Source organism: Ochotona princeps, chromosome 6 (assembly GCF_030435755.1).
Source record: "Ochotona princeps isolate mOchPri1 chromosome 6, mOchPri1.hap1, whole genome shotgun sequence".
Classification (NCBI taxonomy): Eukaryota; Metazoa; Chordata; class Mammalia; order Lagomorpha; family Ochotonidae; genus Ochotona; species Ochotona princeps.
The window spans coordinates 53,779,151-53,792,304 of record NC_080837.1 but is presented as its reverse complement, the minus strand read 5'-3'; the positions used below and the strand labels follow the sequence as shown (position 1 = coordinate 53,792,304).

Here is a 13,154-nt window from a genome sequence, read left to right as displayed (position 1 = left end):
AAATGTCAATGAACGACAAAGGGGACAGGCTGGGGGGTGGGGTATGGCAGAACAGCTTTTGCAGTGTGTTGTTTACATGAAACCACAGGGTCATGGAACTCTTGCCTGCGATCTCTGTGTGGGAATAGCCCTGGAATACTAGTTTGCTGCAGCCAGCTCTGGATCGAACACAAGAATAGCTATTGTTCTAGCACAATACTCAGCAGCTTGTGTCTATGTTCACTCCAGAAGACCTTCCTCTTTAGAAACAACTTCAGGTCATTAATATATGCTTCTTTTAAAAAAGAAACAACAGGAAGTTTATCTCTCTCAAAAAAATTTTATTTGCTCAATTGAGGCAGAGTGACGGGAAGAGACAAAGAAAGAGAGATCATCCAGTCACTGATTCGTGATCCAAATGTCCTCGATGTCCAGAGCTGAGCCAGGCCAAGACCAGGACCCCAGAATTCCAACTGGGTTGCCCACCTGGGTCTGGAAGTGTCCCAAGCACTTGGGCCATCTTCTGCTGCATTCTCATGTGCATTAGAAGGGCGCTGGATTCAAAGCAGAATAACTGGGACTTGTATTGGCACTCTGAAATGTGACATGGCAGTCCCAAGTAGTGGCTTACTCTGCTGTGCAGCAACCCCAGAACCTATGTATCCTTTTAAATTGTCATTGGTTTATCCACTCTTGCAAGTGCCTCATGAGGAGGGATGTTATACAAAGACATTTAATTTTTTTCCCTGAAACAATTCCATGACTTCTTGGAATCGTAAGTCAGGTAACCACTTGTGCTGCATTCCTGTTAATTAGGAAACACCTATTAGTAGTAGTTTCTGTGTTAAGGTATTATTTCACTTCACCATAACTACCTAGAGAAAATAGCAACTTAACACTATTTTGCAAATGAGGAACTAGGAGACAGATTAAGCTGCTGGCTTAACCTGCCTTAATACATGTTCCAGAGATGAGATTTGAACCTAATTCTCTTTACTCTAAATCCATGCTTTTTCCCATGTAGTCTTGTCCTCAAGAATATTGTGATCTAATGGGTAAGACAAGACTTATATGGAGAAACCGACTGAAGAAAAACACAAGCAATCTATAACCATATGCCTAACTCATACTCCTCACCTGACTTCAACTCTATAAAGAAGTAGAATTCTTACGAAGATTAAGACTCTAAAAAACACCTGTAGTAACATCAATGACATAGGAACTAAGGGATGTATGATTTCTCTATCAATGCATATATATCTTAGATGATCCAAGATTACTGAGGAGACAAGCACAAACTTGTAGTAGGCCCAAGATAGCATTGCCCACTTTGATGTGTCTGAGCCCCTGCATGCCATCTCCCTGAAGGTTACCTCCCTGGAGGACAAGAGAGTTGACTCAGGGATGGTCATTAAGTCCTAACCCATAAATCCTAAAAATACTGAAGAAAATGAGAATTAGAAGTCACAGAGACAGCTGCAGCTGAAAATGATACAGGAACTGATTATCTTCCATGTTTTAGAAAACATTTAGCTTCTAGAATGTCTGCCCCATTTCTTGTCTTCCACAGATACACTCTCCGGGATGGCAACTGTGCTGCTTACTAAGCTATAATGTCTCAGATCTCCTCGTATGTTCTGTGGTGGGCTGGGACACTGGCCTGCTGACTCTTAAAAGAAGAATTTGCCAAAGGTGCTAGCCAGTGGTGCCAGGGCAGGAGAAGGAAGCAGGGCCCTGGTCTTTCCTGCTCCCCTTTTGCTCACTTCCTATTTGTCAGTGTTCCTGGTGAGTCTCCTTTGCACTGGCAGCTCATTCTAGATCAGCAGGTGATTGTAGTTTGAGAGTTTCCCCATACTCACAGAGCCCTCATAGGGTGCAACCATCGCCCCCAAGAGCATTCCAGTTTTAATAATTTTGACCTCTTCCCCTGTCACTCCAGCTTTAGGACTGGAAGCTGTTTTCTTCCTTTGGCTTTTTGGTCCTTCAACACCTAGCTGACAAATAATTCTTTAATTAAACTGCCTCCATCAAAACAACTGACTCCATTAAAAATGCTAACTGATAGACAATTTTAATTGTTAAATGAAAGGAAATTAGAAAGTTACATAATAAATACTCGTGTCCAATATGAATATTTAGAAACTGATTATTTAGTTACGCCCTCACAAGCAAATGAGGCTGATGGTGATGATGTCCCTGCCTGGTTTAAGGCTCTGCACTGGCTCCCCATGGCACTGTGATGAAGTCCAAGTTCCTTGCACAACTTTCTATGACAGTCTCTGCTTCCCCTCCAGACCCACGCTCTTCATTCGGGCCTTCTCCAAACCACCATGCTGTTTTGTCACATCCCAAGCCTCTGCTTAGATTATTTGCTCTGTCTAGAATTTATCCTTCAAAATCCAGCTCAAACATCACAGGACAGCATCCCTATTTCTACGCTCCCACTCTGTAACCCAAATACTCCCTACTCTGTATGCCTTATACTCCTAGTCTAACATGCCTGCCTAGCAGATCATGAACTGCCGAGGTAGACAATATGCTAGTTGCTTTAGCACTTGGCACAGTGCTGGGCTCTCAGAAGGCCTTCATAAATGCTTAATGACTTAAATTATTTCTAATTTTTCTACTAATGGAGTCTCTCATGACACATATGAAGCATTTCATTCAAAGAAAAAATCTGAATGTTCATAAAACTTCACTTCTTTTTCTCCTCTGCCTGGATGGAACACTTCTCTGAACCCTAAGCTGTTTGTATGTCTTTGGGAGGGGATAAGATCACTGCCTTAGTTCAATGCTAAAGCAGGCCAAAGTAACAATGAATGTGAAGATGCAGTTGACAGAGATGTAAAAATGGTCTATAGGAATTTGGCTCAAAGGACATGGTCCCTCTAACCAGGGTAGACTATCATGGAGCTAAGAAGTCCTTGCAAAACTTCTCTGAAGTCCAATACAATCCCTATCTTAGAAGAAGCTAAGTGATTTGTCTGATTGGATCTGGAATTCTGCTCTTCCTTGTCACCAGGTAAGAGGTTACAAGAACATTACTCTAGGGAGGAACTGGTCCAAGCACCCTAGTGTGGCCAGTGGCTGCTCATGGGTCAACGTAGTAGTATCATCTCCACACCGACTGTATCAAGGCATGAGGATGTTTGCTCTTTCATCTCTTAGAAACCAGCTCTCTCACTACTTGCTAGCTATGGGTGTGCTCTGTCATCCTGACACCTTGTCAAACAAAGAGGGTGCCAGCGGAGTGCATGTGGCCACAGAAAGCTACCGGGGCCTGGAGGCAAGCACAGGACACACAAATCCACCCTGATGCAGGCCACTGCATGCTCTACTTTTTGGTTACAAAGGGCTCTTAGCAACCTCCTTGTCTTGAAGTGTAGACAGTAAGCATCTCTTCTTGCCTGTGAGAGGAGTAAAAGCTGGTCTGGCTGAAAATCACTGTGCTCTCTGAGACAGACAGAATGTCTTTACCACAGGGATGTATTTTTGCATTTGTGGTTGTCACAAAGACCCAACTAACTCTTACTGAGAATAATCATCTTGCCCTACCTCAGGAATAATCACATCTGTCAATTTCTATCACTTTGTTTTCAGGTATTTCTTTAGAACAATTGGATATCTATTTGTCCCTTATTATTCTAACACTAAAGCAGCATAACTCTCTTAAATGCGAAAAATCAATTTGAAGGATGTGGCTTTGGTTTGCTGTTACACATAACAAGGAATGGAGACAGCTAACAAAACAGATATATGCGTCTTAATCCCATGTGATATCTTTAAAGAAACAAGTTAAATCTTTCCTATTTTCTCCTTAGAACACTTCATGTGAAACCTAACTTAAAAAAACATAGGAGAAGGAAAAGACTCAGAAGGTGGGCTGGGTGATTTCTTGCCCTTCCAGACTCATCTCTATCTGCTCTACTTTGAGCAGTGCTCCAAGAGGCACACCCTTTCAATTCTATTGACCAGACCATGTGAGTGTGTCTCTCCTGGCTTCCCATGGGAATGTGAAGGAGATGGGCCCTTCTGTAGATCATCTGTACCTGATAAAAATCCCTGCCTTCAGAGTCATTTCAGGTTCATCGCCCTTGACTTAGGAACATTTCTCCCAAGGCAGCCTTCTCTACATTCTAGCCATCTCTCCTCCACCTGCTAGGGCTCAGGGTGAGGGCAATTTGGCTGCTCCAAGCTGTAAGTTACTGTACTCTGCACTGCCCCCATCCCATCCGTGCACACCTTTGTGAACAGCTCCCTTATAAATAAGAGTGACTCCCTTTCACTGCACACATCTCTTTCCTGTTAGCATCCTGCGAAGATAATGTTGCACTGCTCAGTACTGAGGAACAGAAATACTTTCCACTCCCCTTTCAAGACAGACTGTGCTATTCAAAATATTTAACAGAATGTTCCAGCAGGGTCCTGGATCTCAACATATCCAACATTAGTTCCTTACTTGCTGGACGTTAGTTTAGAGGGGTTCAAGGAGGTATTAGGGTAGCAGGGCAGATAGTAATTTGTGGTAGCTGTTTGCCAACTAACATGGAAGGATTTCGTGTTTTAACAGCTGGTGCATCCCTGTTGAAAATTAGACCAAGTAATGTCTACCTAGTTTCACCTTTGGGTTAGTAAATTTCAACCACAAAGTTCATTTCTATGGTTACTTAACATGCTCTGAAGGCAGAAATGCAGTCTGCGTATTAGCAGGGAACAGATGTTGCCTTGTAACTATAATGAATGAGCAACGAATTCTGCATTCTTCCCGCCCCGCCCCCAATGAACCAAGAAAGAACCAATTTTAAGCCTCCAGTGGAATGGGTAGCATATTGACAAGCTCAACATACGAACCAAATTTCAAAGGCTGCCCAGTGCTATCAGGCGGTTTTTAGAACTGTGACATTTGCTTCAAAGATCATGTCTCTGCATTTTGCATCCCTTCTGACAGCTCTTTTAATACTGGACTTTGGTTTCCGAACTTGTTAGTTGGAGCTCAGAAAACAAAGCAGAGTTTGATCCTTAGCCACACACATGAAATTTCTTAATATTTTTTTCCAAAGATGATTGCATGTAATGTAAGTGGTCATTGTTCCTGTGAAACATAATTATTTCACATATTTTTATATTTCCTCCTGCTGCTTCTATGGCAGCAATTTTACATATCTTGAGTGATTAGTCATGAAAAGGGCCATATGCTTGTAGCACATACTATCAGGGTTTTTAATCCTGCTAGTGTAAGCTTAGACAATTAAAAAAATTCCTTTTTTAATTCACTATGTTGTAAAGTGCTGAAAAAACCACACTATCTTATTAGTGAAGCACATCCTATTTTTAAAAAGTGGAACAACTAGTGATTCTGCCACAACATGAAAGGGGATCTTTTCCTGTTGGACAATGGTTGAATGTGAAAAAAAAAATCCATTGCAGAAACTGATGCTTTAAGTGATAGGGTGACATGTCAGAATCAGGGGCCAATGTGGAATGCATGCCTAACAGGCACTTGAAAAAGTTTGTGGAAAATGGAATTAAGACATAAGTTTAATTTTTTTAAATCCGTGCCTAGGTTTTCATAATATGCACTTTCCACAAATTTTGAGAAGGTAGTCCATAAAACACCAATTTTGACTCCAATTTTATAAATTTTTGAAGCATTCTCATTAACGTAAAGAGGCAGGGGGATGATAAGGACAGATAAAGCTACAGAAGGGAAATATTGTTAAGTTCACAAGTTGTATAATGCTGTATTAGTATGATTGTCAATGTTCGTGAATATCTATAATTCATAAATTGTATTTCTGGTTAATCTTCTACTCACAAAGCTAACCCATCAAGAAGGATATCCTGTTTTGAGAAAAAGTAAATTCTTCTAAGTTTATTGTTGAGTATGTTTCCCTAATGTGACATGCGATTTTCTCAATCAAAATTTTCTCCCTACTAAAGAAATGTAGTATTTCATAAGCCTTTAGTTAAACAACTATTTCTAGAAACAGAAAGGTAAAAGAAATGCAATTAATTAATTGTACTTATATTTTTCTCTGAGGACATTAGCCAAGTCTTCAACAATTATGCGGAATAACATTAACAAAGCAGAGTTATCAAACTACATTTAGTACTTTTCCATGTCATTAAATATTTCCAGAAAAGATAAGTATTGGTACAATTATGTGAACAAATAAATTCTTTCAACATTTTTAAGTATGTTGTGTCAAAATTCTCAGAGAATCATGACAACCCTGGGAGTCATTCTTCCTCTCTCTTGCCAATCTACTACAAAATACACTATACAAAAGATCCCAAGGTGTGCAAATAATAAGAAATCCTGGCTTCTAGGAGAAAGTTAGTTGTTCTGGGAATAAAATGTACTGTTATCTAACCTCCAGGTGGGCAGTCCTGATCAAGCTGCCATAAAAATACAAAGTGAATGAGGCAGAAAATTTGTAAGCCCTTAATGGCTAGGGATGCTGTCAAGTGGGTGTGGCCACCTATAGAAACAATCACTAAATCCTCCACACTTCATTACTCCAGCCAAATAAATTTCCATTTACAACCAGGATGCCCACGCCATAAATTTTCTTCTAAATGTGTTGGTCTATTAAACTGTGGCCAGAAGACATCAATGATACCTCAGTAACAATGTTGGCTTCCCCACCAGGTTCTACTTCTTCAGTTTCCTGGCCTGCTTTTCTAAAAGAACACAACCGTTTATTAGAAGCAGACAATAACCAAGCTAATATAAAGATTATCAAACCAATCTATTTCCCAAGTGAAACCATACTGCTGATATTACAATCTCAAAGAATGTTGCAACCAAACCATCTGGAACCTCAGTGCAGAATACTCATAATGGACAGCACCTCAGGGTGGCACCTACAGGGTTCTCTGGGGGCCGATCTGTACCATACAGAGATCACACCTGCGTCTTTTCTGGCCAGTCATTCCAAGTCGGGGAGGTTTTGTAAGGGCCAATAGTGCTTGGGTCAAATTGAAAATTGTTCATGTGATTCTACAACTTCCATTCTTATGACACATCCTTTGATTCTCACCTTTAGATTTTCTGGGGGAAAAAAAAAATCGCCCCCTCCTCTCCCTGGCAGCTCTACATGAAGTTGATGTCTCCCAAAATGTCTGCTTTAAGACATGTGTCTTCATCTCCTTGAACAAATGCTGGCTGGATGCTTCAGTCAGGTTAAACTTAGGAGATTAAAAAATGAGCATGCCTCGGTAACATGTAATTAAACTTCATGCTTGGGGTAACTACTATCAACACAGCACAAAGTCCTGTAGGACTTTGGAAGTATCTTTCACTTTTCCCCATGGCAATATAAATTTTCTTTTAGGTCTTAGAAGGAACAAAATATTTGAATCAGATTAAGTAGAGCTATTCTGTTGGTGTGGGATGGAGAGGAGCTCAGAACTTGACTAACATAGCATCTCTTTATTCTCTTTTGAGTAACACATGGTGTAGAAATCATTGTTGTAGGATCTCAGACGAAGGAGACAGTAGTGTGCTACTTAGATGTGTAGAGTTGGAGGCTGAGGTATAAAACAGGGGAGGGAAAACTTACCTAAAGTAAGAGACAGTTACATCACTTGTTAAAAAGTGAATAGGATTGGGTGACCTGGGCAAAGGCACAGATGTTCTCTGGGCAGGATCAGTCCAGCGCGAGACTGAAACAGCATAAACCCAAGTTATTCAAGTTGACTGCAGACAGAGGGAGGGATAATTTGAAAGTTATACTGTGGGGATTTACACTTCTAAAGAAGTTTGTAGGTTAGAGAGTAATATGAGAAGATTGCGTTTTAGAAGGTTGCATTTTGGTGGTAGTGGTATGGAATTTATTTCACAGAATGGAGCAAAGCAACGGGCATCAATAATGGATTATAGCACAAAGTGAGATGATGAAAGCTTTCTGGAATAGTTCGAAGGATAGAATTGATGAGCTGGCAAAGTAAAGAACTCAAAGACATGCTAACATTTCTTGTTCATTTCAACAAACATTGTGCAGGAACAATTTCAGATGAGTTTAGAGATTTTGACTTCAGGAAGCTTATAGTCTACTCAAATAGGCAATCAGGTAATCTAGGCAGGAGTGGTATGTGTTACTACAAAACTGAGTCCGTGGCAGTAGGAGAACATGAGGAAGTCGGGGAAGGGTGATCAGATTCAGGTACCTGCCTTCTGTACTTATCCCAACCTTCTCCTAGCATGCATTTTTGTACAATGGGGATGGGAAAACCAAAAACTACATTTCCTGGGGCAGGCATGGCATAGAGGCTCCTTGGGACACTCACATCCCATATCAGCGTCTGGGTTCCAGCTCCACTTCCAATTCCAGATTTCCTGCTATGTGCATCCTGAGAGGTAGTAATGATGCCTCAAGTACTTGGATCCCTGCCACTTATTTGGGAGACCTGGGTGAAATTCTGGGTTCTAGCTTCAGTCTGGCCTAGCTCTAGCTATTGTGGGTATTTGGGGATTGAACCAGTGGATGGAAGAACTTTATTTCCTTACATTTCTTTTCTTTTTTTTTTTAATTTTTATTGGAAAGTCAGATATACAGAGAGGAGGAGAGACAGAGAGGAAGATCTTCCGTCCGATGATTCACTCCCCAAGTGAGCCACAACAGCCGGTGCTGTGCCGATCCGAAGCCGGGAACCTGGAACTTCTTTCCGGGTCCCCAAACGGGTGTGGGGTCCCAATGCATTGGGCCGTCCTCGACTGCTTTCCCAGGCCACAGGCAGGGAGCTGGATGGGAAGTGGAGCTGCCGGGATTAGAACCGGCACCCATATGGGATCCCGGCACGTTCAAGGCGAGGACTTTAGCCGCTAGGCCACAGCGCCGGGCCCAATTTTCTTACATTTCAAATAAAGAGAAATCAAAATTATTTTTTAAAAGACTACTATACTATTCCAGATTCCTTGCAGCTCTATTCTTTCACATGGATCCAGTTTTTGTCAATAGAAGCAAAGAGTGAAAAAAATAGAATCTGACTGTGACTACGATCAGGGGAGGTCAAACGCTGCTACTGCTATTGCTGGTATTAAGAGACATGGTTTGCATGCTACCACTGTGATACAACAGGGTAAGATGCCACCTGCCACTTTGGTATCCTCTGTGTAACAATTCAAGTCCTAGCTGCTCCACTTCAGATCCAGTGCCTGGGAAGGCATAACAAGATGGCCTGTTTGCTTGGCCTGCCATCCATATGGGAGACTCAGATGGAGTTACAGGCTCCTGGCTTCAGGCCGGTTCAGCTCTGGCAATTACAGCCAATTGAGGAGTGAACCAACAGGTGGGAAATTCCCTGTCTCTGTTGCTCTCCCTCCCTCAAATAGATATCTAATAAGAGTGTTATAGAAGCTTTTGGTTTTTCATTAGCAGTGGTGCCAGGATCTAGTCCCCTCGCTTCCTGGGTAATGACGATATTAGCTGAGGAAGTGAAGACTTCTAAGAACTGTAATGGAACCTTCTGTACTTTGTGGAGGTAGAAGCAGTGACCCGTCATGGAGCCAGTTCCACAATGTTAACTTGGGAATCACTCTTGGCAAAGTCACCTGCAGCCTGCCTTTTCAACAATCTGCTAGGCACCTAAGCTGTCTCAATCCCTGCCTTTTTAAAGGCTTTCTGAATGGAGCATTAGCAGCAACTATTTCCTATGGATTCAAAAGATACTTCACACAGGCTAGAAGTTGTCAGGAATAGCTTCCAAGAGAAGATTATGTTTAAATGAATTGTAAACGGTGTGTGCTATTCAGTTCAACAAAGAACCAAGCAAAACCAAGAGGTAAAGAGGAGAGAGAAGACTACACAGGATTGACAAAGTGAGTGCTAGAAGATACAAGGGCAAATAGGGGCACATCCAAGAGAGACTTGTGTTGCTCTAAGCAAATTGAGTTTTATTCACAGCAGCTATTAGAAAATTGTAAGAAAATAAAAGCACAGGTATATGTCAAAAAGACATCTCTGCAAAACTGTGAAATACAGATTGGCACAGCTGGTATTATGGAGCAGGAAGGTTTCAGCTGGAGGAACCTGCAGTAACACAGCAAGAATCCTGAACATTAGAAGACTAGCTGAGGGGGAAGTGGGAGTGGAATGGTGGGACAGACTTTAGAAGTGATATGAAAGTAGAATCTTCGGATCTGAAGGCCATCTACACTCACATCAGCAGCTAGAATGTGTAGCTCTTTATGTTTAAAATGGTCAGCTTGGAATAGGACTGACTGTTCCTTACTTGGTATGTGACCTCTGGTAGATACCTCCTATGGCAAAGATCCATGAGCCATTCACCCAATCTTTATCTCTTTCCTTCCGGGGATACAATGAGATTCCTTTTTCCAGTCTCTCTTGGAATTAGGGATGACTGACTTCTGGTCTGGAATATGAGTGGAAATCATTCTAGGGCTGGCCCATGGAACTGCACAGGCCTCCAGATCTCAATCACCCCAGCTACTGTCCTGGTATGAACACACAGAGCAACCTTTGAAGTCACATATTGAAGATAGCACGGGTCTCATTGGGGCATGGAGTGGGAAGCCTAGCCCATCCTCATCAGTGTTGCTAATGGGGTTTTACATGATTAAAAAGTAGCTGTTACAGGATTAAGGAATATTCTAGCCAGTGAAATTTCAGAACTGTTTTACAGCAGTTTACCCATCAGTTGCCTCTTAACATAATTCTAGTACCTACCTTCATAGCACTCAAAGAGAATTTACTGAGTATAAACTGTGTAAATGTATAGTGCCTGGGAAATAGCAAATAGATAATATAGATTCAATACTTGTTGTTCTATGAAACTTGTTAATTACTATGGCTTTTTACAGAAGATGTACTAGAAGGTTCTTAGACACATTAGAAAGCCCACTCATTGCAAACTGAGATTTTATCATTTATTTTTTGTAACTAAAAAGTCTTCTCTTTTAAAAACTAATTTTCCTTATTTTGTTATAAAATTCTGTTTGTATGTTTACTGAAAATTAATTTATAGATTAATTAATACAAAATAAAAATATAAATTACAAATAATGGAATATTTAAAAATAATATAAATATGTATAAGTAATGGAATGTTGACTATCTAGAGCCCTATAACTCAGAGATGATCACGCACAGTGCTTTTGTACCCTTTAATGCAGGTGCACACACACACACACACACACACGCACACATACATACAGAATGATACAAAACACACAGCTGATTTTTCTACCTAATATTTTTCCTTGGACAGGTTCCCATGTGTTCTAGTATACTCTGAAAAGATGGTGCTTGATGGGTACTTACAGATGTGTAACAACCTTTTAAACTATTATATAGATATGCCACATTTTAACTAGAAGTCTGGTGTAGGACATTTTTGTTGCATCTACCAGAATGTATAAATATAGAAAAAATCCCAGCTAGATAATTTGCTCTCAAATTATTTTCCCTTTCTGCTCTCATTTTCTTTTATCTGAATCCTTCCAAAACAGAATTTAAAAAAATAAATTTTGACCTCATCAAATGGTTCAACTGATACTTTATCTCAATTTATGTTTTGTATGCTTTTTCATTATTTCTGTTATCCTTTACTTATCATTTTAAAAACAAAAATGCCTTTGGAAAACTCCATGGATCTCAGTTTATTTTGTTTGCCGAAAGCAAAACTCCTAGAAGCTAAAGAAGTTCTGAGAGGGTGGGGTGGGTCAAAGAGGAATAGGAAGTGGAAGTTAGCTAGAAATACATTATCTGTCTCAAAACTCCACATCAAGGGTTAGTCTCCCCTTGTGCTGCTCCAGGCACTCCTGGTGGATGAGCTACCACATTTCTTCCTTTTACAATTTATCAGATACAAAAAAAATAATGTGAAGTATTAACAAACTTGGATCTTGGCTTCAATTTTTGCTGAGTACACAAATAGCATTAACAGAGTAAACGAAGTTACTCAAAATTACTCTACATAATCCTTGCATAGTTCCTCTTGCTTATTGGATGGTTCGGGACAGTGTTGGTACTTAAGTTAATAATGCCTTCCTCTGTCTCTAGCAGCTGAATCAATGCCCACTCTTTAGAGAAAGGTGACGTATTATTTCTCCATTACATGGGTCTTGGCAAAAATGGTTGGAAATGGGAACGCAGCTCACAACCTTTGCTGCAAGTTTCTGTGAGAAACAATTTTCTATTTTGCAGCCAGAGTAGATCACTTGGGTCTGCAACTCATGCAGCAGAGTCCTAATCTAAGGTAAATGCTCCGTATTTCATTTACTTTCCTGGTTGAGATCTGTACTTTGGGGTGAAGGTCTAGTGACAGATGTTAATGGAATGACTGTGCGTCTGCTTCCCCCTCAATCTTTCATCAAAGTGTAACATTAAAAAGGTGGACTCACATTCTGCCTTTTCCAACAGTCCTTACGCAAAGGATGGCCACTCTCAATAACGCCTTCAAATAAAAAGAGGTGACAAAGTGGGATATAATTGAGGTCTCAGCAGGAGATGGATGGTATACTCAAATTAGGAAAATTCAAGGAGAGTTTAATGAAGGGACTATTAGCAACAGTATGAGTAGTGCGAAGGAAAACCTCAACAGGTAGTGTGATATCCCAAGACTAGTAAATTGCAGGACAGTGACCAGCCAAGACCAGGCCCAGAAAGAAGAGAAGCACATGGAGTGGCCCAGTTGACTTGCCTCTGTCAGGCTTACCAGCAGCCCTGCGATCCCCTTAGGAATAAACATCTGTTTCACTCCTTACCCCAAATTTCTTACTGGGATGTGGTGACCAAAACCCACAGACCGGAACACATGCTCAAGTCACTCCCTACCCAGCGGGAGCAAAGGGCAGGGATGAGGCAATAGGGAATTGATATGCGAAAGCAAACACGAAGTTGGCAGACAGGACAAGATTGAGAACTCTGAATGTGAGGAGACAGCAAGAGGGTCAGGTGGACGCTGCAGCTAAGAGTGCAGTCCTGCAGGGAGCTGGGAGCTGTACACACACACACACACACACACACACACACACACACAAACCAGTGGCTCAGCAGGCTTTCTGGAGCCAAGAAGCCAAAGAAGACCACAGGGCAGAGGTGAATTTTAAGTGCAGAGGCTACAAGAAGGAACAGCTCCAGAGCACAGAACCCGGAGTGCAGCTGATCAGAGAGTTCAGGGTGGGGAGGGTGGGGGGCCGCTAGATCACA

General features: G+C 41.2%; 1 protein-coding gene across 3 annotated transcripts in view; it reads right to left on the bottom strand.

The window, feature by feature from the left end:
• The window catches only part of NUBPL (NUBP iron-sulfur cluster assembly factor, mitochondrial), a 267,564-nt gene that overhangs the window by 17,168 nt on the left and 237,242 nt on the right, over window positions 1-13,154 (bottom strand). The window contains exon 13 of one of the 3 annotated variants that reach the window (XR_009245636.1): window positions 6,912-7,170. The exons of the other annotated variants lie outside the window; for them this stretch is intronic. The gene's annotated coding sequence lies outside the window, so the exon portion shown is untranslated. Of the gene's footprint in view, window positions 1-6,911; window positions 7,171-13,154 lie in introns of those variants that run through there. 3 annotated transcript variants of the gene reach the window in all.